General features: G+C 39.7%; 1 protein-coding gene and 1 pseudogene across 4 annotated transcripts in view; one reads left to right on the top strand and one right to left on the bottom strand.

Moving 5' to 3' along the window:
- CALD1 (caldesmon 1) overlaps positions 1 to 25,562 on the bottom strand; it is a 256,751-nt gene that overhangs the window by 128,980 nt on the left and 102,209 nt on the right. For all 4 annotated transcript variants that reach the window (XM_006144999.3, XM_006144998.3, XM_006145001.3 and 1 more), the window contains exon 2: positions 8,599 to 8,685. The gene's annotated coding sequence lies outside the window, so the exon portion shown is untranslated. The remainder of the gene's footprint in view (positions 1 to 8,598; positions 8,686 to 25,562) is intronic.
- On the top strand, positions 18,784 to 19,236 carry LOC102498990 (40S ribosomal protein S18 pseudogene; annotated as a pseudogene).

Below are 25,562 nucleotides of genomic sequence, written 5' to 3'. Positions count from 1 at the left end.
GGAAGGTAGTCTACCTGGAGCACGGAGAGCATCAGGGAGAGGAAGTGGCTCACATTTCATTTCTTTACTGGCCCCTCTCCTACTCTAATGAGCCATCAAACTGCCACTGACTATCGGAAAGTTCCAGTATTATTATTTATCCTAGGGAAGACAAACTCAAATTCTTTTAAGGACCAAAGAGGTAAATATTTAGAGAAGGATGGCGCATGAGGAAATAGAGAATGCATGCAGCCCTAAAAGCATCAAACTCAAAATTAACCAAACCATGCTGGGTGAGGGAAGCCCGTTTGCTGGACAGCCTGGGCCTGGGGCTGTTGTTTTATGACCTCTGATTTATACAGTATTCCATTCATGGCAGATTGCGAGCCAGGCTCAGCACTGTGAGGAGTTGCAAGGGTGAACCCTCAGTGATCCTGTACCAGGTTATAGTCTAGATGGGGAAGTTTACTTAGCCAATAGTTATCTGGCTCGTCTTGTACACGGAGCATAGCTCTAAGAATTTTGTAAATATCAATCTAAAGCCTCGGAATAATCCTTGTTGTCTTGTTTTATAGATAAAAAGACTGAAGCCCAGATGAGGCCAGTTACTTGCCCAAGGGCACAGACCTAATAAAGGGTAAATCTGCAATTTGCACCCAGGCAACCTGGCGCTGAGTGTGTGCTTTTAGCACGATGCCAGTGACATCTTACAAGGCCTCTGAGTGGATAATACGAAGTGGGCTGTGGCAAGGGGCTGGAAGATGAAATGACGGTGTAATGGCCTGGGAGGATTTATGCTCCTCGACAAATGCTCTTACTAGAAGCTGTTTCCTGTCAGGAGGATTTGGCCTGCTTGATGTTCGGGTAAGTTCGTATTTGATGTTTATTAATGAGGTAAAAATGAATCTCCTGTTTATATTCATTTGTACTTTGGCAAACTGATTTATTATTTCACTTAAGTGGGGTTCGCTTTAGAAAATAAGCTGAATTCATCCTAAAGCCTTAAAAAAATAAATGACCCCATTTCACACTTTGACCATTTCTTTGCTTTGCTCATTTTAATTAGGTTTAGACATAAAGCTAAATAAACCATCACAGATTATCTGTGTTGGTCTCAGGGCAGTTCCAGGTTTTGTAGAACCTAAGATCATTAGGGAGGCCTCCTTTGAGAAACAGAGGAAATATTAAATGTAAAAAGTAGGGATGGGGTAATATGGGGATGGGTAATAGAGGGAAGGCAGCAGGGGAATAGGGGAAGAAAAAAAAGTACATTTAATTGACGAAAAAATTGAAAAGCTATTTGCTCAATAATGTATATAGTAATGTCTTTGTCTTGACTGATATGTATGGTATTTGTGCTGGAAAAAGCAGTGTGGTACACTATGAAGATATATGTGATTAAGTGTAAATTAAAATAAAAAATAAAAAAAAGAGAACTGAATACATGCAGAGGAATCTGTGTGGCAGAAGCCAATTGTATAAACTGAGAGTACTTTGAGTTAATGCTCATGTCTAATATAATTTTTATTATGGAGTAAACAATAGAACTAAATATCATTATTAAAAGTAATAAAATGTATATTATTAAACCTCAAAAAATGTGAAAAGTTAGATGTAAGGTTTGCTTTCATGGTAAATTGGTTCTGACCTCTCACCTTTTATTCTTATAAGCAGTCTATAAAAATCTAGCACCCTTCTTGTGCTTTTAACTCACATACTTTGAAACTATAGTTATATTTCCCCTTTTAAAAAATGCTACAAGGGCTGGCCCCATAGCTTAGTGGTTAAAGGAACAATTGAATCTCACATGGCTGAATGTGGTACAAACCCTGACTCCAGTGTCTTGAGAAACATAACAGGATGGAGAAATAGAGAAGGCATTGTGGACAGACCACACCACTTTAGGGAGTGTTCTCTCTCTCTCTCTCTCTCTGTGTTTCTCTCTGATGAGTGTAAGTGCCATCTGGCAATTAAAAATTTTTAAACAGCTTTAAAATGCTACACAAAACCCATAACTTAGTAAATAAATAATGTAGGGGCAATTGTGTGACACTCTTTGGAGCAATTTGAAGACAAGTAGCATTAGAGAGACACAACCAGTGTATTGCATGTTTTGCCTCCAAACCACCTAATTAAGGATAATAAGTGGATGAGAGGGCAGAGAAATTTTAAACATGATGACCCTTTGCCAAGATGAGACCAATGAAAAATAAATAAAGAGTATCAGAAATCACAATTTACGTCAGTGAACACATGATGGGATTCACCAAATTTTCCATCGCATTGGAGGAAAAAAAAGAGTCATTCTACAGAAAACAATAGAGAATTGCTAATGTAGCCCATACTTAATATAACACCTGAACTGGGCAAGGTCCAATTCAGTATCTATCTGCAGAATGAATGAATGAATAAATAAATGAATGAATATGTACTTTTTAAAGTTTCCCCAGGAAAACATGTCCATAGGCATTTGGGGTGGGGTCAGAAGGCGTGTACATGTGCATGTGTGCATGCGTGAGAGAGAGAGGGAGAGAGAGAGAGAATTGAACATTCACCAATAAAGCTTGGTCACACTACAATTTTTTTCCTCTGCTTCTCCATCCTGCCAGGATCCTGGTATGCCCAGTGTGTAAACCACTGGGGCCAGACTTGAACCTTTGTCAGCCACGTGGGATTCAGTTTCCTCTGCACAGCACTTAACTACTGCACTATACGGCCAGCCCTGAGCATGAATGTTTGAGGAAGGTGCTAGTCACAAGCCTCCTCCCTCACCCCCAACTTACAACGGCATCTTTTATTTATAAACAATTAAGCAATAACCTGGGGAGGCAGTCAGACAGGTCCAGAGTTTCTCATTGTAGCAAATGTCTTTATATTTACAAATTTTGTAATTCTAGGGTGAGATGAGATTCAAAATCATGGGCATAATATACTTAAGAATTTGGAGAAAATGCTCTTAGAAGAGCTCCTTCATTAAGGCCCAACATGTGTTAGTATTCACTCCCCCCCTCTGCATCCTCTGGGTATGATAAACACACTTCCTCCAAACTCAGGATACCCCATTCCACAATACATCATTTTTGGTCATTAAATAGCAGGATTCAATATTAATGTTGGCCTTCTCCATCCCTTTTAACAAAGTGCTTTCAGCCAAAGATATTAAGCTAGTCAACTGCTCTTTTCTCCTGTCAGTGAAACAGCCAGCATCCTGAAATCACAGCTCATTTGTACCACATTGGCGTGAATATTCAGCCTCCATTTGTCTCCAGCTCTTAAAGGCTGGTGTTAGAGTGAATGATGGACATTTTGTTTTGAATGAGCAAAAGAGAAGATGAAATTTAAAGAAAAAAAAAAAAAAGAAACGACAAACCGACAACCAAGTAATACATTTGGCCTAAAATATCTGTTTCAAAGAATGTGCTTCTGCCTTTTCCTCTAGGAAAAGTTAATATTAAAAAAATCTAGATGTAATTTGACATTGTGTTGGACCTGGGATACAGAGAATAATAGAAAAATGTCTTAATTTTGTTGCTGCTTGCTTTTCCCCAGGTTGAGTTTGTTCTACTTAAATCCTACTGGAGAAATGGTGCATGGAGTAGGGATGGTTGTTCACAACTGAGTTTTGATGAATATCCCAAGCAGAGTTCAGAAGCTGCTAGGGAAGTGTCCTTAACTGTATGAACTCTCTCCTAGCCGAAACTTCAGATAAGTCATGATGGTCTTGGTTTAAAACTAAAAAGCACAATCATTATTTGCTTTTTTACTACATATTCATTAGTGCTTAATGATGCAGAGGCTGGAAAGGAGTTCTACACAGGAGCTCCTGGTGCCATTGTGTTTTCCCCTGCCCTGACCTGCTCTCTGTGTCTCCACCTTGACTTGTGCATCCTGGGACAGTCTCTTTCCATGCCAGGCAGGAATGTGTGTTTTCATAGACGTGCCTCTTAAGGCTAGGTGCAATTCCCTGGCCAGGGAAACACCATCATTTGGCCAAGGTTATATAATCAGCACATGGTAATGCTGGAATGTTCTCCTACTGCCCTCCATGAAGTTTTCCAGAGTGCTGGGGAGACCATGAGGATCTGTGCTCTCTGTGCCCCCCAAGTCCTTTACCAAACGGGGCTATGCTCGGGCTCTTAGAGTATTTTCCTTCTTTGGCTTCATGATGAGGACCTTAGAGGGGTCTCCTTGAGGAGAGACACCAGGAAAGAGAGCAGATTCCAGGTCTCCTCTCCTACGCTTCCACTTCTATAGTTACTGCCAGAAATACACAAGATAGGGACCAGCAGTTAGTGTAATGGCTATGTCGCTGGACTCCCATGTGGTCAACCGCAGTTGGCATCCCAGACCCGGCGGCTTAAAACGCACGCGGGGCGCGTGTATGTGTGGGCCCAAGATCTGGAGAGGAGAATGGAGGAAAAGGGATTGCGGCGTGGTCATCCCTCCTGGGGGGTGATTTCTCGCTTTCTATCTCTCTGTTGCTCTCTGTCTGGCAAGCGCACATGCCCTATAGCAAAAACCTCTAAAAAAAAAAAAAGAAATACACAAGATAGACCATCTTTAAGAAAGACCCTTTAGATCCTGTTACAACAAGTTTGGGCGCTTGAACTAAACAAGACAGAGCACTTTGTCAACAAGGTCTAGGAAGGCTCATTCTGTAAAACTTAAGGAATGAGAAGGGAGAAAAAAAGAAGGAAAGAAAATCCCCCAAACTTCTCTTCCTGCCCCATCTGCAGCTTCAACTGGCTCCAAAACTATTGGCCCACAGTGGTTATAAAATCTCCCATTTTGCTGTTCTAAAACAAGGGCAAAGCCTGCAAGGTACTTACAACTCAAAGCACTTCTTTTATATGCTCGTAGGAAAATGCTCTTTCTCTCCAAGCCCTTCGACTGATTGAAATGGATGAAACACAGTTGGAAGGCACCTATGCTGGCCACTGGCCATCAGTCACTGGGACACTCCAGGGAGGCTACGCACAGATTGCAGCGCTGCTTCCTCTTGCTTTAAATCTCCTCATTTGCCGTAGATAACAATTTGCAATTTATAGCAATCAGGTGTCACTGACATTTCAGGTAGCTTTGAGGATAGGCATCTTTTTCTTGCCCACTCCAAAAGCACGAAGAAGAAAGTATGGAAGTGTGTACTGGAAGAAAGCTTGTATCTCAAAGTTCATTAAAAAATAATGGGTGTGGGTATATAGAAAAGGAGGAGGAGGGTTCCAGACCTCTGATAGCTCTTCTGCTAATAATTGGACAACTCTGACCCCCAATAAAAAGAGTTCCTGCTAAAGGAGCATGGAGGGACAGAGAGGGAAAACACAATGGGAAAAAAGCAAGGTAAGAATTAAAGGAATAATACTTTAGAAAAGTAAAATAACTCAAGGAAATAACACTTTGGAAGATAAAAGAAAAATAGATAAAAGCCCTTTTTCTTTTTCTTTGTATCACACTGAGTAGGGAAAATTAGGAAAATTCAGTCCTTTGGTAAATATGGTCTTATTAGAAGTGATATTTGATGGTGCAGCCCGGAGAAAAGAGGCCTGTCAGTGCTGTTATGGCCCAAGGCCTGGTCTTTTGGCTTCCTATCAGTCTCCATTCTGACCTGGTAGTGAAACCCTAAAACACTGCCAAAGCCTGATAAGGGTTCAGGACGAATGGGGGATAAGCAGGGGATAGTGGATACCAGGATTACACTTTGGTCTAGGCAGCTAGTAAAGGGTACAGTGGGAGAAGGGGAGTTCAGTGCAAAAGACGTACATTTCCCCCATTGCACACTTGACTGGCTGCCTAGATGAGATGATGTCCCATGATGGTTGAATCACAGTTACCTGACCCTGAAGACGACCTGCTATGGTCTCTCTAGCTATTAAGGAGTGTAATCCTGGCCTCCTCTATCACCATTCTTACTTTTTTTTAAAAAGAATTATTTCATTCAATTTTATTTCTTTGTTCATTTATTTTTAATTTGACCAGAGAGAGAGACACACACACACACAGAGGAAAGTAAGAAAGCAAGCCACCATGTCCTGGACTCGAACCACGGTCAGCTATGTGGGAGTGTCCAGCATTTTAACCACCTCACCACCTGCCGGTCCCTCTACCACCATTCTTATAAAAAAGAATTATTTCATTCAATTTTATTTCTTTGTTCATTTATTTTTAATTTGACCAGAGAGAGAGACACACACACACACAGAGGAAAGTAAGAAAGCAAGCCACCATGTCCTGGACTCGAACCACGGTCAGCTATGTGGGAGTGTCCAGCATTTTAACCACCTCACCACCTGCCGGTCCCTCTACCACCATTCTTATCAGTTCTGATTGACTGATGAAGAAATGGCCCCAAAGGAAGGTGCTGCTCTCTGAGACTTCCTGGGGAGGCAGCCAGAGAGTCAGACACAGGTCCACGGGTTATCTTAGCTAGAAGAGAACAGAGCTGGACAGGGTAAACCCCATAGCAATGGTTTGGGACATAGATACCCCTTAGAAGAAAGGATAGAAGAAACAGAATAGGTCCAAATAAATAAGGAAAGAAAAAAATAGATAGACATACATGCTACTTGGTCTACATGTTCTCACACACCCTTGTCGGAAGTAGCATGTTGATTTCTGCCTCTCCAGAAGGTCCTTCTCCTGTTATTTACTGGGACAACTTACATACACTCTTTTTTCTTTTTTTTTTTTTGAGAGGTTTTTGCTATAGGGCGCGTGTGCTCGCCAGACGGACAGAGACAGACAGAGACAGAAAGCGAGAAATCACCCCTCGGGGGGATGGCCACACCGCAATCCCTTCTCCTCCAATCTCCTCTCGGGATCTTGGGCATGCACGCACACACACCCAGTGTTAGTTTAAGCACCAGGTCCGGGACTCGAACCGCGGTCGACTACGTGGGAGTCCAGTGACATAGCCATTACGCTAACTGCTGGTCCCTTACATACACTCTTCAATGGTATTTTAAGCCATTGCTTCTCTCTCTCCCCACAGTCTTCTTGAGTGGACTCACCTATTGACATGAAGCAATGCCCTATCTCAAGGTTATGACGGGAAAATCACTGTCTAGTTCCCCACCTGGATTCAAACCTGCATTTTCCTTGTTTCTAGATACATACCCTTGGATGTCCTATAAGTTCTCAAAATCAGTAAGTCCCTCTCAGCTCCCAAAACAGTTCTCATGGAAGAGTGACCTTATCTGGGGCATGCTATTTATTGTTTACTAGTTCTTTGAGGACAAAGGTAACTCTCCTGCAATCAACCAGTCATACCTTTCTTTCAACCCATTTCCCCATCCTTGGCTTATTTTCACCTTTTTGGGGCTTGGGTAGCAAGTGAGGAGAGAATAGCATTATAATCAGCATTTGGAGATACCCTTTTTTTTTTCAATTTTCCAGTGGACACATATGCTTGCCAGAGAGAGACAGAGAAACAGGCAGAGGGAGAGAAAGAAAGCACTCCTCATGAGCACACCACAATCTCTTCTCCTCCATTTATCCATTATTTTGGGGCTGGGGCCACTCATCTACAGGCACCTGGATCAGTAGGTGACAACAGATAGAACCCAGAAACCACAATTGCCCAATAACTGCACCAAATTTCTGAAAAACTTGTTTTTCTGCTGGGACCACCCTTGGCAAAATTGTGAATAAGTGAAGTTTTCTTTGTTTTTCTCCATTCTCTACCCTGTTAAGTCCCTTCTCTCTGCTCTCTGGGTGGTCCTTTTTCTTCTTCTTCTAAGATTATTTCCTTTTTCTTCCAGGAGAGAGAGATAGACATTTCCAGAAGGATCTTCATGCTGCAATCCTTCTCCAGCTTCATCCATCCTGGATCACAGCCAAGTATATATACCCTGTGTGCTCAGGGAGGTCCCAGCATGCAAACCCAGAATCTTTTCCATGTAGGTTCAGTTGTGTTACCACTGTGCCACACCTGGCTCTTCCAAGGTGGTCCTTTTGATAAGAGATGTTCTCCCAGGTGAGGGGATTTGCTGAAAAGCCAGGGGTTCTACTTATTGCTCCTGAAATCACCAGCATTTAGGCAAAAGTGAGCTTATTCACCCCATCTCTCTCTCTCTTTTGGGGGGGTAGAAAAGAGTTTATTTCTCTAACTAGTAATAAGGAGACAATCAGCAAACACTATCAAATTGTCTCAAAAGGCTCTACATGGTCTCAGTATTTACAGGTATAAGATACAAGTACGTGCAAATCATTGTTCACTACAGTTAATCAGAGTTAATCATTTTCCCCTAAGTAATGATCCTGATTCCAGAGTTACTTCCAATACCCATTTCTGGTTTCTCATCTAACCATTCCTCATCTCTTTATTGCCTCTAGTCATCAGCATTCTCCAAGGAAGTGAAGGCTTCATTATTTATCAGAGACTGTTTTGTGTAAGATATTACATATGCAGGAAAAATAAAACCCAAAAATCAGATTGTAAAATAGGAAAACAATTCTACCAAAACTTGATAGATTCTGATTAATTGACAGGTAAGAAAACTGGGAGGAGAATAGAAAGACTGCTTTCTCACGGTGCATCTCGAGGTGCCAGAACTTTCTAAACCAGGTCAAGAGCAGTGTAATTGCTAAGAGTATAGCCCAAAGAAAAACATAAACTCTACTTACAGGTAGGCAATCAGATGTCTGAACGTTCTGGCTAATCCCCGTCCGTGTGGAATTCGATTTGATGTTCTTAAAATGTTTCAGTGATAGCTGGAATAAAAAGAGGATGAAAACATAACTAAGTTGCATAAATTTTAGTTAATGTAGACTGTATATTTTAAAATATGATTTCATCCTCAATATTGTTGTTAGTTTGGACCTTAAGGGAGAAATAAAGTTTGGGTAGAAATAGCTATTGTTTGCATTTGAAAGGAAATAAATACAATTATTATAAAGTCAGTCAAAGAATTTTTGTTAAGAATTATTTATTTAATTTTATTTATTATTATAATTTTAAAATTTGCTATAGGGCATTTGAACTCATCAGAGAGACAGAGAGATAAAGTGAGAAAATAAGCCACCAGGTCTGGGACTTGAACCATGGTCAGCCATGTGGGAGTTCAGTGCCATAGCCACCTTGTCAGGTGCTGGTCTGTCTCCAAATTATTCTACTTAACAGAGTAGAGAAGGTGGTATAGTTAATATAAACCCTCTTGGCAGGGTCAATGTTTATTTGTGTAGTTTCTCATTTTCTGCTCCCAAAGCCAATAGTGTTTTTATATAACAATTTGGAAATGAGTAAAGAGAAAATGGAGAAAGAAAATGCTATAAGTGGAAAACATTTTTTTTCTATCTATAGTGTCTATGTATGTTTGTGAACAACATGTTAGACAAAGATGGGAAGAGGAGATATAAAGTGAACAGCAGAGTGTCTAAAAGTAGAGTTTCTCTGCAGATGAACTTTCTTTTCCATTTTCAGAATTAGGAACTAAGGGCCAGAAAGTAAATGAAACTCTGACTTACTGTTTTAAGGTCTTTCTCGACCACCAGTCACCTTGCACCTCAAATAGGTGCCAAGTAAACCATTCCTCCATTTGTCTCTTTCAACCACAGCTTTTATGCCCAACAAGTAGATCCTGACTAACCTGGCTCAGAAACCATTGCCAAAGTTTTCTGCAGGAAAAGCTGGGTCTAGACTCACCGGATGTGGGAAGGAAGGAAAAGACCCAAGATGAAGGAACGCGGGAAGGGAGCTGGACCCTGTGAGGCAAAAGAGCTTGTCTTGCTTTCCGTTCCCATTCCAGCCAGTGGCAAACAGCCAGACGCTATTTATTGCTCCTTTGATTTCCCCATCTCCTCAGGCAAGGGGAGCAATGGGTTTTATATGAAAATATTCGCTATGGGAGAACCAAGGTGTAATAAAAAGAAAGAAGTAATTTCTCTCCTCTAGATCAGATTTCTAGTCTTCTAAGGGTCGTGATTTTCTTCGAGCCCTAAGGAAACCTCTAGCTAAAGCCATTCAGTAGCACAAGAAATAGTAACCAGCATGTTTCTAAATTATACAAATGGGGGGAAAATGCCAGCAAATATTGGCCAAACATGATTAAAATCCTACTTTAGGTCCAGCTGCAGTGGCACATGTTAGATACTGTTAATCTGCAGGCTGATGCCACATGAGAGGCTAGCGTTCAATTTCTGGTCACCCTAAAAGCTAGGTACAGTGGCGTGTGCCTATAGTCTCACTATTCAGGCCACCAAAGCAGCAGGATTATGACATAGTGAGACACTGTCTAAAAAAACAAACCCCCATGCATGCATGCACACACACACACACACACACACACACACACACACACACACACACACACACACACACACACACACACACACACACACACACACACACACACACACACACACACACACACACACACACACACATGCCCAAAATTATACTTTCAAATTCCTGCCATGAGTGTTTTCGGAACAACGCCATTTTCCAAACAGATATCAAGAGGCAGGGTGGGGGATAGGAGAGGAGGTCTCAGATGATTACTTATAACAAGGTGTCACTGCAAAGTTCAATTAGGGGTAAAAATGAATGAACTAGACAGCCAATAAGAAGAACGAGGTTTTACTTCAGATTTTGTCTTATACTATTTTGAATTAAGGTCCGTTAATTTCAACATTACGATTTCTATAGAACAACTCCCCAGTGACTCTGGCATAATATGCGCTGCTTTCATTATGGAAATGATAACAACTATCGTTTATGAAGTACTTTATAGTGCCAGGCCCAGCGCTAAGCACATGGTCCTCATCTCTTTCATTTGATCACTGTAGAAACTGTGTGAGATACATATTCTGATCTTAGGATTGGCACTGAGAAGTTCCTTGTATTTCAGTCATTTGCCTAAATTCACCAGTTGACAAGCAGTAAAGCTTACATGCATAGCCGGGGGTCTTTGAAGGATATGTGTGCACATTACCAAGTCATTGAATAAGTACTCTGCTCCAGGACAGGACTCACAGTGATGAGCGAGGATGTGCTTTCCTGGAGTTACATTCTGGAGGGGCACACACAGCACACCTGTTTCTGACAGTAAATACAATGGCAGGATGTGAAGAGGGCCCTTGGAGGACCAATGGGGATTGGATGGTGAGGAATGGTCTCTCTAAAGAGGAGACATCTAGGTTGAAAATGCATTTCTAAAAAGAAATCACTCATGTAAAAAATCTGAGGACGAGGGGCTCTGGACAAAGCTTTTGAGAAGCCTAGCGAGAAGCTTTTGTGGGGTGATTTAATCTCATGAAACCTTTCCTTGGTATTCAGTTCATGTGGGATTGGAGCTCCTATTTCCATTAATAGAGGACAAAAAGCCGAAAAATCGATGGCCACCTTTGTAATACAGGGCTCTGAAGGATGGGGGTTCCCCACTCCCATTTTCACTTGGTAAACCTGAAAAGGGCTGAGTTGTGCAGAATTATGTGATCCTTTTGGTCTTGATATGTTGGAAGGCAAAGCAGAATATTTCTTAATAATAGAAGAATGAAAGCTACAAGACAAAATCCTTGGAATGGGAAAGGAATGGCAAGTAGCTATTTCAGTCTTAGTTGGCAGGAAGTCACAGAATTTGTGGGGATGGAAATTAAAATATTTAAAAATAGATCTATGGTTTTTAGTATGAGCCAGGAACAATAAAACATTAATAATTGTCTCTGTTTTACATTTATAGTTGAGTATGGAAGCTAAGAGTGTGTTAGAAGGGAGGAAATGTGTGATCTTATGGAATTTGGGTAATTTAAATAAATATTAGTGAGTGAATTGACCTTGACCAAGTCATTGAGCACTTCCAGCTTCTCGGTTCCTTCACCTGTAACATGAAGCATTTGGAATCTAATTTTAAGATCCCTTCCACTCAGATGGTTTATGTATAATTCTACAATCTTTTAAGAAGAAAATATGATTGTGTTTGTCTTAGTATATGTGAATAACCTTGTTCTTTGAGTAAAATAAGTTCAACTGAATTCTCTTTTTAGCATGTAACAGAGTGCTTAGAGAAGAGTATTGCTTTTCAGGGCCCACCCTTTCCTCATCATTTCTAAGAGATGAGTGGGGTTTAGAGCTCCAAGAAAACTAATGCTATATTATATAATAACTATAATTTATTGGACACCTACTATGTGCAAGGTATTTATGTCCAAGATCTGTATCATCTCATTTAGTTTTCACAAGAAAACTATGAGACTAGTTGTTTTATTTTCTCCATTTAGAAAAAAGGAAACAGGTTCAGATTACTGTCACAAGGTTAATAAATGACAGAGTCGAAACTGAAACCCGGATTTGTTTTATTCTAACACTCTGTCCAGGACTGAGCACATGAAGTAGTCAGCGTTGCCAACATGGACATTTTCTTTCACTTTTTTTGAGATCTGTTTAAAAAGTGTAGGAGTGTTTAATGAGTCTGCTGAATGCAGATAGACTGGCTTAGGTTTCTGCCTATAATGGAATAGCATACAGCTGTTTGATGCCGTCATTGAGAATAACTAGACAGCCTAGATTAAATTCTAAAATCCCAAGTCTATTCAAAGGCATCAGAGAGCTGCTGCAGTAAGCAGGAATTGAGGGGCCAAGTGTGAGAGAGAAAGATGGCCTGTAACGTGACCTTACATTTGGTGATTTGCCCCTCAAGGCATTTGCTGACCTTAAGATACAAAGAACAAGAGGATGTAAGAGAATGAGAAACCAAGTGACATTTCTGAGAAGTAGAGCAGAGGTTTCAGCAGCATCATGGAGTGGAGTAGGAAAAAAATGTTACCATTCAAGAAAGATCATTCTGGCATTGATAGAGCAGGTCTATAGCTTTTTTTGTGGTGATCACTACACAACTGCATGCATTTTCAAGACTTGTAGATCCACACACACAAAATAAAAATTTACTGTGTGACATTATACTTTGATTAAAAAAATGGAAACAAGGTAAAAACAAAAGCGTCTTGGGATACAATCTCAGTTATGACTCTTAGAGAGGGTCATCCATAGAGAAAGGGCAATCTACTGATAGAGGTCAATGGAGTGACACAAAATGGCAGATTGGCAGATGACTTGCAGATCACCTCATCCCTAGTCACCTAAATCGAACTTTCCCAATTCATCAAACTACCAGAAGATAAAATAATCTCTATCTGGACGAAAGCAATTTCATGTGAAATGCCTATTTATTTCTTTTCTTATGATATATTTTTTCATTGTTTCATAAAAACTATTCAGAATGATCTAAATATTGGGCAGGCAATCCCAGAAATATGTTAAATAAAATACAAAAATCATTGCCATATTAACATAAAATTCAAACACAGGCAAAACAAATACTTAATGTTAGAAATCAGAATAATGGTTATCCCAGGGCAGTGGTCTGGAGGGACAGGGAGAGGGCTTCTAAGAAGCTAGCAATATTGTGTTTCTTGATCTACATGCTGCATACATGATTGTGTTCATTCCGTGAAAATTTAATCACACTGTACAACTATAATTTGTGCACTTTTCTGTATGTAATACATCATTAAGATATTTTTATACCATGTCAGTAGAAAAAGATGAAGATTCAGTCTGGAAAATGATAAATAAAGGGAATTTATGAGCTTGAACTATATAAAGTCATGAAGATTCAATATCCCTGGTCATATATTACACCAGTAGGACAATAAAATAATAAAAAGAAAGACAAACATGAGAGAAAACAATAAGGTAATACAAATCAATGTACTCTGTAGGGGGATTATTATAGTCAGGAAGGCTGGGATCAATTTGGCCAGTTATTTCTAAATTAAAAGTCAACACTGGATTATTTACCATTGACTTACTGAACTTTCCATATATATATTTTGGCTTAACCATATCTTAGAAGAGAAATATTGAATGTTTTTGCAAGTGGCCCATACCAAAGCAATTTAAATACAGGGACTACTTGTCATCTTAAGATGCTGTGAGACTTCACAATCCAGTCTTTTGCGTACGATGCACTGTTTTTACTCTTCTCACTTACCACCCACCTTCCCGAACCTGCCTCTAGGAGCTCATGAATACAAGTCCTCAAACGTGGTTTGTTCTTTACTTTTGAAAATCGTATGTTTCCATTTAAGTTTTTGCCTGTGTATCTTGAGTAAAATTTGTCTATTGTATGTTTGTGTTGAAGTATAAATTTTTATGTCTATGTGTAAATCTAAATTTTCATGAGATAGGTGTTTTGTATTACTGTGGAATTATGGAAGTGAAAATACATATAGATATTTGTATGCATGAGGAGATAAGGATGGCAAGGTAGGTCCAGCAGATGTAGTGTAGTAGTTATATTGCTGGTCTCCCACATGGCTGGCAGTGTTTGAGTCACGGACCCAGAGGCTTGAAAAATTACACTGGGTACATTTGCCTGTGTGTCCAAGATCCTGGGAGGAAAATGGAGAAGAAGGGATAGTGAGGTGGCTATCCCCCCGGGGGGTGATTTCTCACTTTCTCTCTTACTATCTCTGTCTCTCTCTGGCAAAAACCTCTTTTGAAAAAATGAATGGCAAAATGTATGAAATATTGGGTTGTCTGGAAAGTCATTACACATTTTTGTATAGAAAAATACATGACCTTCCTGATGACCCATAGGATATGTTCAGAATTTAGCTACCAAATAAGCTAATTAAACTAAGAAAATTAGGAATTGTTTTATAATGAGCAAAATGTAAGTTATTTCATCAAAGTTACAATTCTTGTGGTATTCTACAGTGAACAGATTTGCTGAATCACAGACAAAGAGTTCAACTCTTTAATTGGATTAGACATATGTTTTTCCCATTAAAGCAGTATGGAATAATAGAAGGACACAGACTGTAGGGTCCCATGGCACTCTGTACTTAAAAGTATGACCTTAGGGAAGTTCTTTATTTGGTGTCAGTTCCTTCCATTTTAAAATGAGGATAACTTTAACTACCTTGAAGAGCTTTTCTTCTTCTGAGCCTCATGGTATTTTTAAAATTTTATTTATTATTTTATTTTATTGTTTTAATAATTATTTTAAAATTAACTTTATTTTATTTATGTATTTTAATTTGACCAGAGAGGGAGAGGGAGAGAGAGAGAGAGAGAGAGAGAAAGACCTGGGGGCCAGCACTGTCCAGGACTTGAACTGAGGTCGGCCATGTGGGAGTCCAGCACCCTTAGCCACCACACCACCTGCTGGCCCCTCAAGTTTTATTTTTAAAAAGTTTTAAGAAAATTTCTTTTATGAACAAGAAGGAGAGAGGCACTTCCCACAGAATCTTCACACAGCAATCTGCTACCCCAGCTTCAGCCAGCCTGGGTCCTGGGCACAGGATCAGTGTGTTCAGAAAGGTCTCCAGATGCAAACCCAGAACCTTCTCACTTGGGTCAGTCATGCAGAACGTTGTGTTACTGTTGTACCACCATCCTACCCTTGACTTATGGTATTTTGTTAATGCCTCCAGGGTGGCATTGCCACAGTGGAAGTCATTGTATAAATATGAGCTTCTTGGTGGCAAGGAGTTGGTCTTATCAAATTCTACCCCAAGTGTTGAGCACATTCCCTAGCATATAACCTATGCTTCATGAAAGTTTGTTGGGTAAGTGAATGAATGAATGAGGTAATATACATTGGATCTTCAAAAAAAAATAAACAATAACAAACTATGTATGGATTTCTATTTTTACTTCAAAATAAACTTGTGCTGTAATTCCAACTTTCTTTTCTTCCTTTTTTTTTTTTAAATTTTAGAGGACATGTGCACTCATCAGAAAGGAACACAGAGAAAGAAAGGAACCCCATGGAGCATAGTCACCACAGTGCCCTGTCCTCCTCCATCTCTCTGTCCTTTTGGGATTTTTGCCTGCATCTATGCATTCCTGGTGTGTTTTTCAAGTCACCAGTCCAGGACTCAAACTGCACAGTTGGTCATGTGAAATCTAGTGGCCTTAACCACTAAGCCATAGGCTGGCTCTTTAGTTTCATTTTTCTATGAACTCTTTGAAGTCCTCCTGTATAAAGCGCCTGGTATTGACCTCGCATGTTATAGATCCCCAATGAATATTAGTTCCTTTCTCTTCTCCTTCTTTGTTATTCTGCATTTGAAAACCAGAATGACATAACCATTAGCTTGTTTCTATACCATCAGATGGCCAGAACAAATAACCTAGCCAGGGAGATTTTGCTGAATTATCTTAAAATTTCATGGAGCACAAAGGGTAAGACTTAGATGAATGTTACCAAAGGAGATGATTTTGTACAAGTATGAATAAGAAAGAAATTTCCGCATTAGAATAGAATGAAATCACATAACAGCACAAAGGAAGAGCATTGCTAACTTAAAATGGTGGGTTTTTTTTTGTTTGTTTTGTTTTTGTTGTTGTTGTAAGCTTTTACATTTTTTCTTGGACATTCATTTAATTAGGAGTAATCTATGATGAGACCAGTAAGTGGCATAGTGGTTAAGGCAATGGACTCCCATATGGCCAACCACACACAATTCAAGTCCTGGACCCAGCAGCTTGGAACTCATACCAAGCGTGTGTGCATATGTGTGTCCAATATCCTGAGAGGAGAATGGAATAAAAGGGATTGTGGTGTGGCTGTCCCCTGGAGGGGGTGGCGGCGGCGGTAATTTCTCTCTTTCTCTCGCTCTGACTCTCCAGTGAGCACATGCGCCCTATAGCAAAAATCTCTTTGTCTCTAAAATAACAACAACAACAATAACAAAAGAATAATCCGTGATGTTCTTTGCATCAGCCCAAATCTTTCAATTAGTAATAGAAGGATGAATGAGGGTGAATTTTTACAGGCAAGATAATTTCTCATTAGAGAAATAATAAAAATGTGTCCACAACAGGGTGAAAGTTAGATGTTTATTTTTAAGCTTTATGAAAAGTTTTCTACTTGTCTAAAGCACATAGAAAAGATAAAGTCACTTATGGCATTATGAAATTTCCAGACTTCTCACGGGAAAGTAACTGATGTCAGTGTGTGATAAGCTTTCCATAGCTACAAACATATGAGACTTTGAAAAACAGAGTCTCTCTCTATTCAGAGCCATGGTATACCTGCAGCTGGAATTTGGTCTAACTACCACACATAAGAAAGACCCAGAGTAGATATTACAAAGGTCAAAAATTGTAGAGACACAGTGGTAGTTGTTTTCCTTGCCATCATCATCATCACCACCACGATCACTGATCAACAAGACTTTGCTGTGTTGTTGTAAGGCTGATGCTAAGTGCTTGGGCACCAGTGAGTGATCAGAAATGATTCCCTTGGGTTGGCCCCATAGCCTGGTTGCTGGGACCAGCTCGGCATGAACACGTTTTTCTGAGTGGGGAAGGCTGTGGATTAGAAATAGATGCAATCACAAACACACAAAGACACCCAAGTATAGAAAAGCGAGGATCGGGTGGGCACAGCTTTTCTGATGGAGAAGTTGTGACCAGAACTAGTCTCAGACTTATTCTTTTAAAGGGCAGAAAATGGGGGAAGGGGCAAATGGGATGCAAAGGGATTGGGGAAAAAGGATGCAAAGAGAATAGGGGAGGAAGAATGGGTTTGCAGGAAGATGTGTAAATGACTGGCGCCATATAATTTCTCTGATCTTTTTGGGGGAACTTCCTTTAGCCAGTAACTTTCTTTAGTCCAAAACTGGGCAGTATGGGGTATTGGGTGTCAACAACAACAGGAAGACAACCATTGACAGTAGGCAGATACTGCTTTTGTATATAGATGCTTCTCAATAGCTCTGCTAGGGTAGCTTATGGAAATGTGTTTCTGCATGTGTCTACAGGCCACGTATTTTCATCACATGTTTTCAGATTGTCTGCTCTCCACACCTGGTGTTAAGTGAATGGAATCCCACATGGCTGACAGCACCAGTTTGAGTCCTGGACCTTGTGATTGCAAATTTCTGGCATGTGTGTGTATGCTCAAAAAACCTCATAGGATGATGAAATGGAACAGAAGGGATTGTGGGGTGACCATGTGTGTGTATGCTCAAAAACCTCATAGGATGATAAAATGGAACAGAAGGGATTGTGGGGTGACCATGTTCTATTGGGGAGGTGCTTTCTCTCTCTTTCTGTCTCTCTCTGCTAACACATGTGCCCTCTGGTAATTAGAAAAAAAGGGGAAAAATGGTTCCCTTAAATTTAATGTAAAATAAGTTTTTAGTAGATACGATCTTTCTGACTCTTTTCTATGTGCCTGAGTATGGTTTGCTACATAAACAGAACTTACTGAGAGAGAAAGATTAGAACCTTCATGAGTGAAAAACTGAACTGGGGAAATATGATTAACATCTAGGAAAGTGTAAGCACCAAGTCATTTATCTTTTATCTGTAGAATATAGCACAGCCTTAAGCATACAGGATATGTTTAATAATTACTAGTTTAGCTAAATCAAGCCCCTTTAATTCTATTACACTCTTGATTTATTGACAATCTCTCATTGAAGTTGGTGCTTAGGAATTCTGGATGTTTTCAAAGATGTAGTGTCCTAATTTAGTACTTTCTAGCTGAGCCTACATGTTATCAAAATAATTGGATTATTTATTCAATTCAGTCAACTAAGTAAATAATTTAGACACAGTTTATTGATTTAATTAATCAGTTTTCATGTTCCTTTTATATAATATATTCCTGCCTGTTTAAAGCATTCTTAGATCTTTTTCTGGTGTTAATTTTAACTACTGATTGGAATTTAAATACTTAAGTACAGGGCTGTATATTCTATTTCTTTCATACCCAGTTGCTTAAAGTAAGCAAAAACAAAGCAAAATGGGGCTCTTCCACAGGAGGCCTACATGCCACTGCTTGTGCCACCGGCATGTCTCTAGTGATCCCTGAGAAGTTCCAGCACGTTTTGCAAGTACTCAATACCAACATCGATGGACGGTGGAAAATAGCCTTTGCCATCACTGCCATTAAGGGTGTGGGGCAAAGATACGCTCATGTGGTGTTGAGGAAAGCAGACACAGACCTCACCAAGAGGGCAGGAGAGCTCACTGAGGAGGAGGTGGGACGTGTGATCACTATTATGCAGAATCCACGCCAGTACATGATCCCACACTGGTTCTCGAACAGGCAGAAAGATGTAAAGGATGGAAAATACAGCCAGGTCCTGGCCAATGGTCTGGACAACAAGCTGCGTGAAGACCTGAAGAGACTGAAGAAGATACGGGCCCATAAAGGACTGCGTCACTTCTGGGACCTTTGGGTCCGAGGCCCACACACAACTGGCTGTCGTGGCCATACCATGGGTGTGCCCAAAAAGAAATAAGTCTGTAGGTTTTGTCTGTTAATAGTTTATATACCTAAAAACAAAAAACAAACAAAAAAACAAAGCAAAATGGGACCCAATATGGAAAGATCCTGTTCCTCTTCTCCACCTTCTAACTCACTTAATCACTGACATTGCCCGCAGAGCTATATGATAAGAGCCAATCCAACTTTGAGCTCAGTTGGTGCCAAGAACAAAACACTAACATGAGGAATCTGAGCAGCAGTGGGACCCAGAATCAAGAATCACTTTGTTCTTTTGACTTTTCTTATTTTATTTGCCAGAGAGTACATGTTTTTACCAGAGAAAGAGAGAGGCAGAAAGAGAGGGAAAGGAAGAGGGAGAGAGAGAAGGCACTTCCCCATGGGATATGGTCATGCTATAATCCCTCCTCTTCCACTTCTCCAACCTTTTTGGAGTTTAGACACACATGTGCCTGGCTTGTTTTTTTTTTCAGGCCACCAGGGCTGGGATCTGAATTGTATGGTTGGCCATATGGGATCTGGTTCCCTTAGCCATTAGGTCATGGGACCTGCCCAAGCATCACATTGTTTTACTCATGTGACAAAAGGCAGAACCATTGGTGTGTGTAACCTTGAAAAAACTCTGTAGTAGATGTCATTCCTCAGTACTTCAAGGGAAGGCAGGCTGTGCTTCAGCTATGTGCACATTCGACCGAAAGAGTAACCTGTGAGAACTGCAACTCCATGGATGAAATACAGAGGTCTTTGCACTAGAATACTGGTATAGCAGCACACTCAGTCTGTTCATCAAAACCCAAATTTCTGCCTGTTACTGTCTAGAAAACTGTGGACATGGGCAAACACAGCAAAATGACAATGCACAGGGGACCATTTTGTGCACAGGGCCCTGGGAAGGGGCAGTGAAATTCTTCTGATCAGTCTCCTTTTGACTTTTTCCCATAGACCTTGTTCCTCCACTGAAATGTCTGGAATGCTTGGTAGGGATGAAGTGGGCTGGTCACAGGGCAATTATGCTTCTATCATCAATGAGATCAGCTATTTGTGGACTGATCTCTAAGTGACCGGTAGCATTGCAAATGGGTTAAGAATACAAATACATAGCACTTTTATAGTAAGCAGACCTTGCAGATTCCTTTTCTCAAGTGATCTTCATGACAACCCTGGTGGTCAGTAAGACAAATATTATTGGCAACATTTTGTAAGTGGACCTAGAAAAGCCTAGAGAGGTTAAGTAGCTTGCCCAAGGCTTCTCAGCTAGTGCGGGAAAAGCTGGGTCCCCAAATCTGTTTTCTTTGTAAAACCTTGTTCTGTGTCTATTTGATTACTTAACAACCAAGTTCTTTTGGCAGAAGCTAGCTACTTTTTATATTAGGACAAATCAGTCACTGCATCTGGTTTTAGACATCAGATTAATGCACTGCCTGATTTTGAACTGCATTTTCAAAATAACTATCTCAAGGACAGATTCTTTATAGCCCTTGCAATGTGGACTGTCACAGTAATCCTATAACAGGAAGAGTGTGAGTGTAACAAGGGATAAATAGTCCAAGTACTTGTCCTAACCTCAAGGCACTTAAACATCAAAATAGGTATGGTGGCTCAGTAAAGAGGGTATTTTTTTTGGTGCAGATTTCCAATCACAGTGTTGTTACTAGTGGAACATGTCATCACAAACTCAAAATTCTATGTGAGCTATTTTTTTTCATTAATTTAATTGGATTTATTCTTTTTTTTACACTTTTTAAATTTACATTTAATCACTGTGCACCTTTACACTGTGCAAAATGTTTTTTTCCAGCATAGATGCAGTGTACACAAATCAAGTCAAAGATACTACCACATACATTATCATCAACAGATAATGTTTTATTCATGTGTCTGTTAAATGTTTTTTTTCCCTCATCTCCTTCTTTGCACCCCCTGTTACCCAGTGCTTCTATACTGTCTCTGGTATCTACAGCTATCCTCCCTACTACTATACCTTCCTGTCTTTTGGTTTCTCCCAGAGAACACAGACGTTCATTATATATTAAATGGGGTCATACAATGCCTGTCTTTCATAGTCAGGCTTGTTTCACATAGTATTAAATCTTCAGTATTCATCCCCTTTGTATCAAATATCGGTATTTGATTTTTTTTATGGCTGAGTAGTATTCCATTGTGTATATATGCCACATTTTTTCAATCTAGTTATCTGTTCTTGGGAATTTGGACTGATTCCGAGTCTTAGCAATTGGGAATAATGCTGCAATAACATGAATGTATGAATGTGCAAGTGTTTTACTTTGTAATATATTAGGAAAGATTCAAAGTTATCCCTTAGACTTGACTTTTACTCAGTTGTGTTATAGGTTCTTTCTTGAGTAGAAGAAAAAGGCTTATCTATGCGTGTTTCTCTAAGTGGGTCTTTTCTTTGTACATCAATCATGGGGGGAGGGGACCAGTGTGAACTTTGCTCTTCTATTATTTCTGTCTCATGAGACAAAAGTCAGGCCCTGTTTGGGATTCTATTTCTAGTTATTAAGTGGAAGTTGCTGAGGAAATACAAAGACAAAATCCCAAAGCTTATACTCTTGGGGGAAAATAAACGTTGAATTATTTTCGTCGTATTCATTTTTTTTTTTCATTCATTCAGAAAGCGAGAGAGAGGCACCCCCAACAGGGTCTTCACACTGTGATCCATCCCCAGCCTCAGCCAGTCAGGATGACAGGCACACAAATGTACACAGCGTGTACATGTGGACCTGGGATATTCCCATATGGCTTTAGCACTGTGGAGCATTGTGTTACCGCTGTGCAACTGCAGCTGGCCATTTCATACTCATTTCTGCATCCCTAGTGCCTAGCATGGCTTTGAGCACATATTAGTTTCTCAATAAATATGTGTTAAGTAAATAAACAAATGAGGTCGCCAGATGCTCCATCTTTTCCATGTTCTAATCTTGATGAAAACGTAAGTATCCAGTGCTCTTCTTTCCAGGACCAGATGGAAAACTGATACAAAGCGGAGAATCGCAATCTCGCTGAAGCCTGGTACTGACATTTCTATGAGCTGGTTGACAGTAATGTGGACAATAGCCAAGCTTCAATCTCTTAAACTTAAACCCAGGCTGCAGTCCTTAAAAATATGTGTACTTTTAGCCAAATGGACAATGGAGTACAGATATACATGGGTCGGTGAAACCCATTTCCACATTAAAACAATATTTCTCACTGAATATCCCATATTAAGTTTATCTCCAAAGGAAAGAATGCTTTCAAACCAATGCCCTTATTTATATGCCAGCAAATACCCCAGTACCCCAATTTATATGCCAGCAAAAATACCAAAAGCATTATCCCTATTTACATGCCAACAAAAATACCAACAGAAGCCTCATAAGGTTTTAACATTTATAGCTGAGTTGGTTACATTTAACAAAAATGATGAATTAGTTCAATAAAAGCTTTTGGCAACTTCCACCAAATAATTACTGGGTAGCTCTTTGTCAAAAGGCAGCTCTGGCATTTAACTGTAACACATGCCTTGCAGCATCGTAGTGAAAAGCTGCAAAATATACTTTCAAGAGATGAAATGACTATTTTTTAAAAAAGAATTATTTATTTCATTTTATTTATTATTATTATTTAATTTTGACCAGAGAGAGAGAGAGAAGGAAAGTGAGAAAGCAAGCCATCAGGTCCAGGACTTGAACAACAGTCGGGCATGTGGGAGTCTAGTACCTTAAGCACCATACCACGTCCTGGCCTGACAAAATGATTCTTATGTATTTAGAATACGAAAATGTGCTTATGACAAACAGCTGCCAAAACGTGAAAATCTAGTAACGGCAAATAACTTCAAATGACTAGTCTTCCAAAGAAATGCCATCCGAGAATCTAGAGCAGAGCTACAAATACATGATTTCTAGTTTATTCTAGAAGAATGAGAAGGAAGAAAAAAAAACCCAAAAGCATTTAGCTAGAGCTTAAATAATATCAAAGCTGTACAGATACGTAGGTTGTTTGAGAGTGCTTTTTCCTCCCACTGGATGTCTGCATTTTTTTATTTCCTGATATGGCAAAAGGAAAAAACTCTAAGATGAACATCAAAACTGTCTTTATCATACTTTTAGGCTGTTTGAATCCAGAGGCGGGAAATCCAGGAGCTCCATAATCGATCATAAGTTCCTTGAGTAAGCAATCACTCACATTTTTATGGTGCTTTTTTATGTCTTGCAGTACTCAACAATTGTTAATTGACAGAGTGAAATACTCATGGTTTTCCAGACTACTTTTGTTTTGATTTTGCTCTACTGCAAATGGTTCTAACTCGTTGAATTCATAAATTCCTACCTATCTCTAATTGCTATGTAGATACACATTTTAGGCAAACACGCATTGATTATAGAAAACATTGGAAATATATGAAAGATGTATATTATGAAAAACTATGCATGAATTTCAAAAATATTTTGCAACAAAGTAAATTTATACTTGAATTCTCTTTTCCCATGAACTTGATGAAGTACTTTCTGCGTAGAAAACAATTCTAAAGTCTCTCTTTTAACCTCCCCCGTCCTGAGATTAAAGTTTCAGTCTATTTCCTTCTACTTTTTTTTCAGCAAACATGATTTGCTTTTTTTAACATTTTTAATTTTTCATTTTTTAAAATTTTTTATTTATTTATTTTTTTTTGGAGAGATTTTCACTGTAGGGCGCGTGTGCTCGCCAGACAGACAGAGAGAGACATAGAGACAGAAAGTGAGAAATCACCCCCCGGGGGGATGGTCACGCCGCAATCCCTTCTCCTCCATTCTCCTCTCGGGATCTTGGGCACGCATGCACACGCGCCCGGCGTGAGTTCTAAGCCACCGGGTCCAGGACACGAACTGCGGTTGACTACGTGGGAGTCCAGCGACATAGCCATTACGCTAACTGCTGGTTCCCAAACATGATTTGCTTTTAAAGTAATCTGATGGTATGCATTCCATTTTTTCACTTATCATCATATGTATTTTCATATACCATTGCTTTAGTTTGATGAATAACTTCGCAGTTTGTGTTATCATTCCCCATCATTGACATTGAGACTATTTCAAGTTTGCGCTATTGTAAGTCATCTGTGAGGAACATTCTTGTCCATGCGTCTTTATCCCTAAGTCTGTTCATTTTTCTTCTCCCCTGCTAAGTAATATAGCGGGCTGAGGGTTCTAACCATGACTGTCGGAAGAGTCAAACTGATCACATTTTCTTTCTGTGGATTCTTCTTGTTTCCAAATAACCAGCTGGACAATTTGAAACAGTAACTGCAATGCCACCTAAATATCTGTAGTTCAATTACAGCAAAAAACAACGAGACAAAATGTTAAAGACCTCTAGTGTCACCAGGATTATAGACACTCCCCACTCCCAGAAAAAAGTTGCTTTTATTTATTTAAAGAATGATTTTATTTATTTATTTATTTATTTTCAACGAGACGAAATGTTAAAGACCTCTAGTGTCATCTATTTACCACCAGGATTATAGACACTCCCCACTCCCAGACAAAAGTTGCTTTTATTTATTTAAAGAATGATTTTATTTATTTATTTATTTATTTTTATTTTAATTTGACCAGAGAGGGACAGAGTGAGAAAGAGAGAGAAAGTGAGAAAGCAAGCCACCAGGTCCAGGACTCAAAGCAGGGTCAGTCAAGGGGGAGTCCAGTGCCCTTAACCACGTCACCTGATGTGCTCCAAAAGTTGCTTTTAAAGACTCAGTTTTTAAGATCAACTGATTTGACTCTTGGTAAGTGAGATAATTCAAAGGTTAGTAAATGCAATGGTTAAAACCAAGCACATTATATGTAGACATTCACAGAGGAAGAAAGGGCAGAGAACATACCCTCGGAGTGAGGTGACCTGAGGATATGTTCAGTGTTACAGTAGAGCCTCCAGTGGTTTGGGAAAGCCTGTAAGGAAATGTCCAGAACGGGTCTGACAGTGAGAGTGCAAGCACTCTGAAGATGGGGATTAGGCTTCACACTTCTGTTTCCTCTCTACAATGCCTAAAAAAGTCCACCACTGCACCGTTTTCTTTTAGCAAACAGAATATAATGAACTTGGTCCACGTTCCCAAGTTTCCTCTTAGAAAACAACACCAACCTTCCCCTGGTTGCTCAAGCTCTGGACCTAGGAATCACTCTAGACAACTTCTTCTTCACCCCACCACTCCTTATATAACAAGTCACTAAATCCAGGACATTTGCTTGAAATAGTCCATTTATCTTTACCATCATTGCGCCCACTCTAATCCAAGCCACCATCATCTCATCTGGACCATTCCAGAGCCCCCTAATTGTTCTAACCCTATGGCTGTCT

Source organism: Tupaia chinensis, unplaced genomic scaffold, assembly GCF_000334495.1.
Source record: "Tupaia chinensis unplaced genomic scaffold, TupChi_1.0 Scaffold000140_1, whole genome shotgun sequence".
NCBI lineage: Eukaryota > Metazoa > Chordata > Mammalia > Scandentia > Tupaiidae > Tupaia > Tupaia belangeri.
Note: the sequence above shows the minus strand (reverse complement) of the source record. Positions and strands in the feature narration are given on the sequence as shown.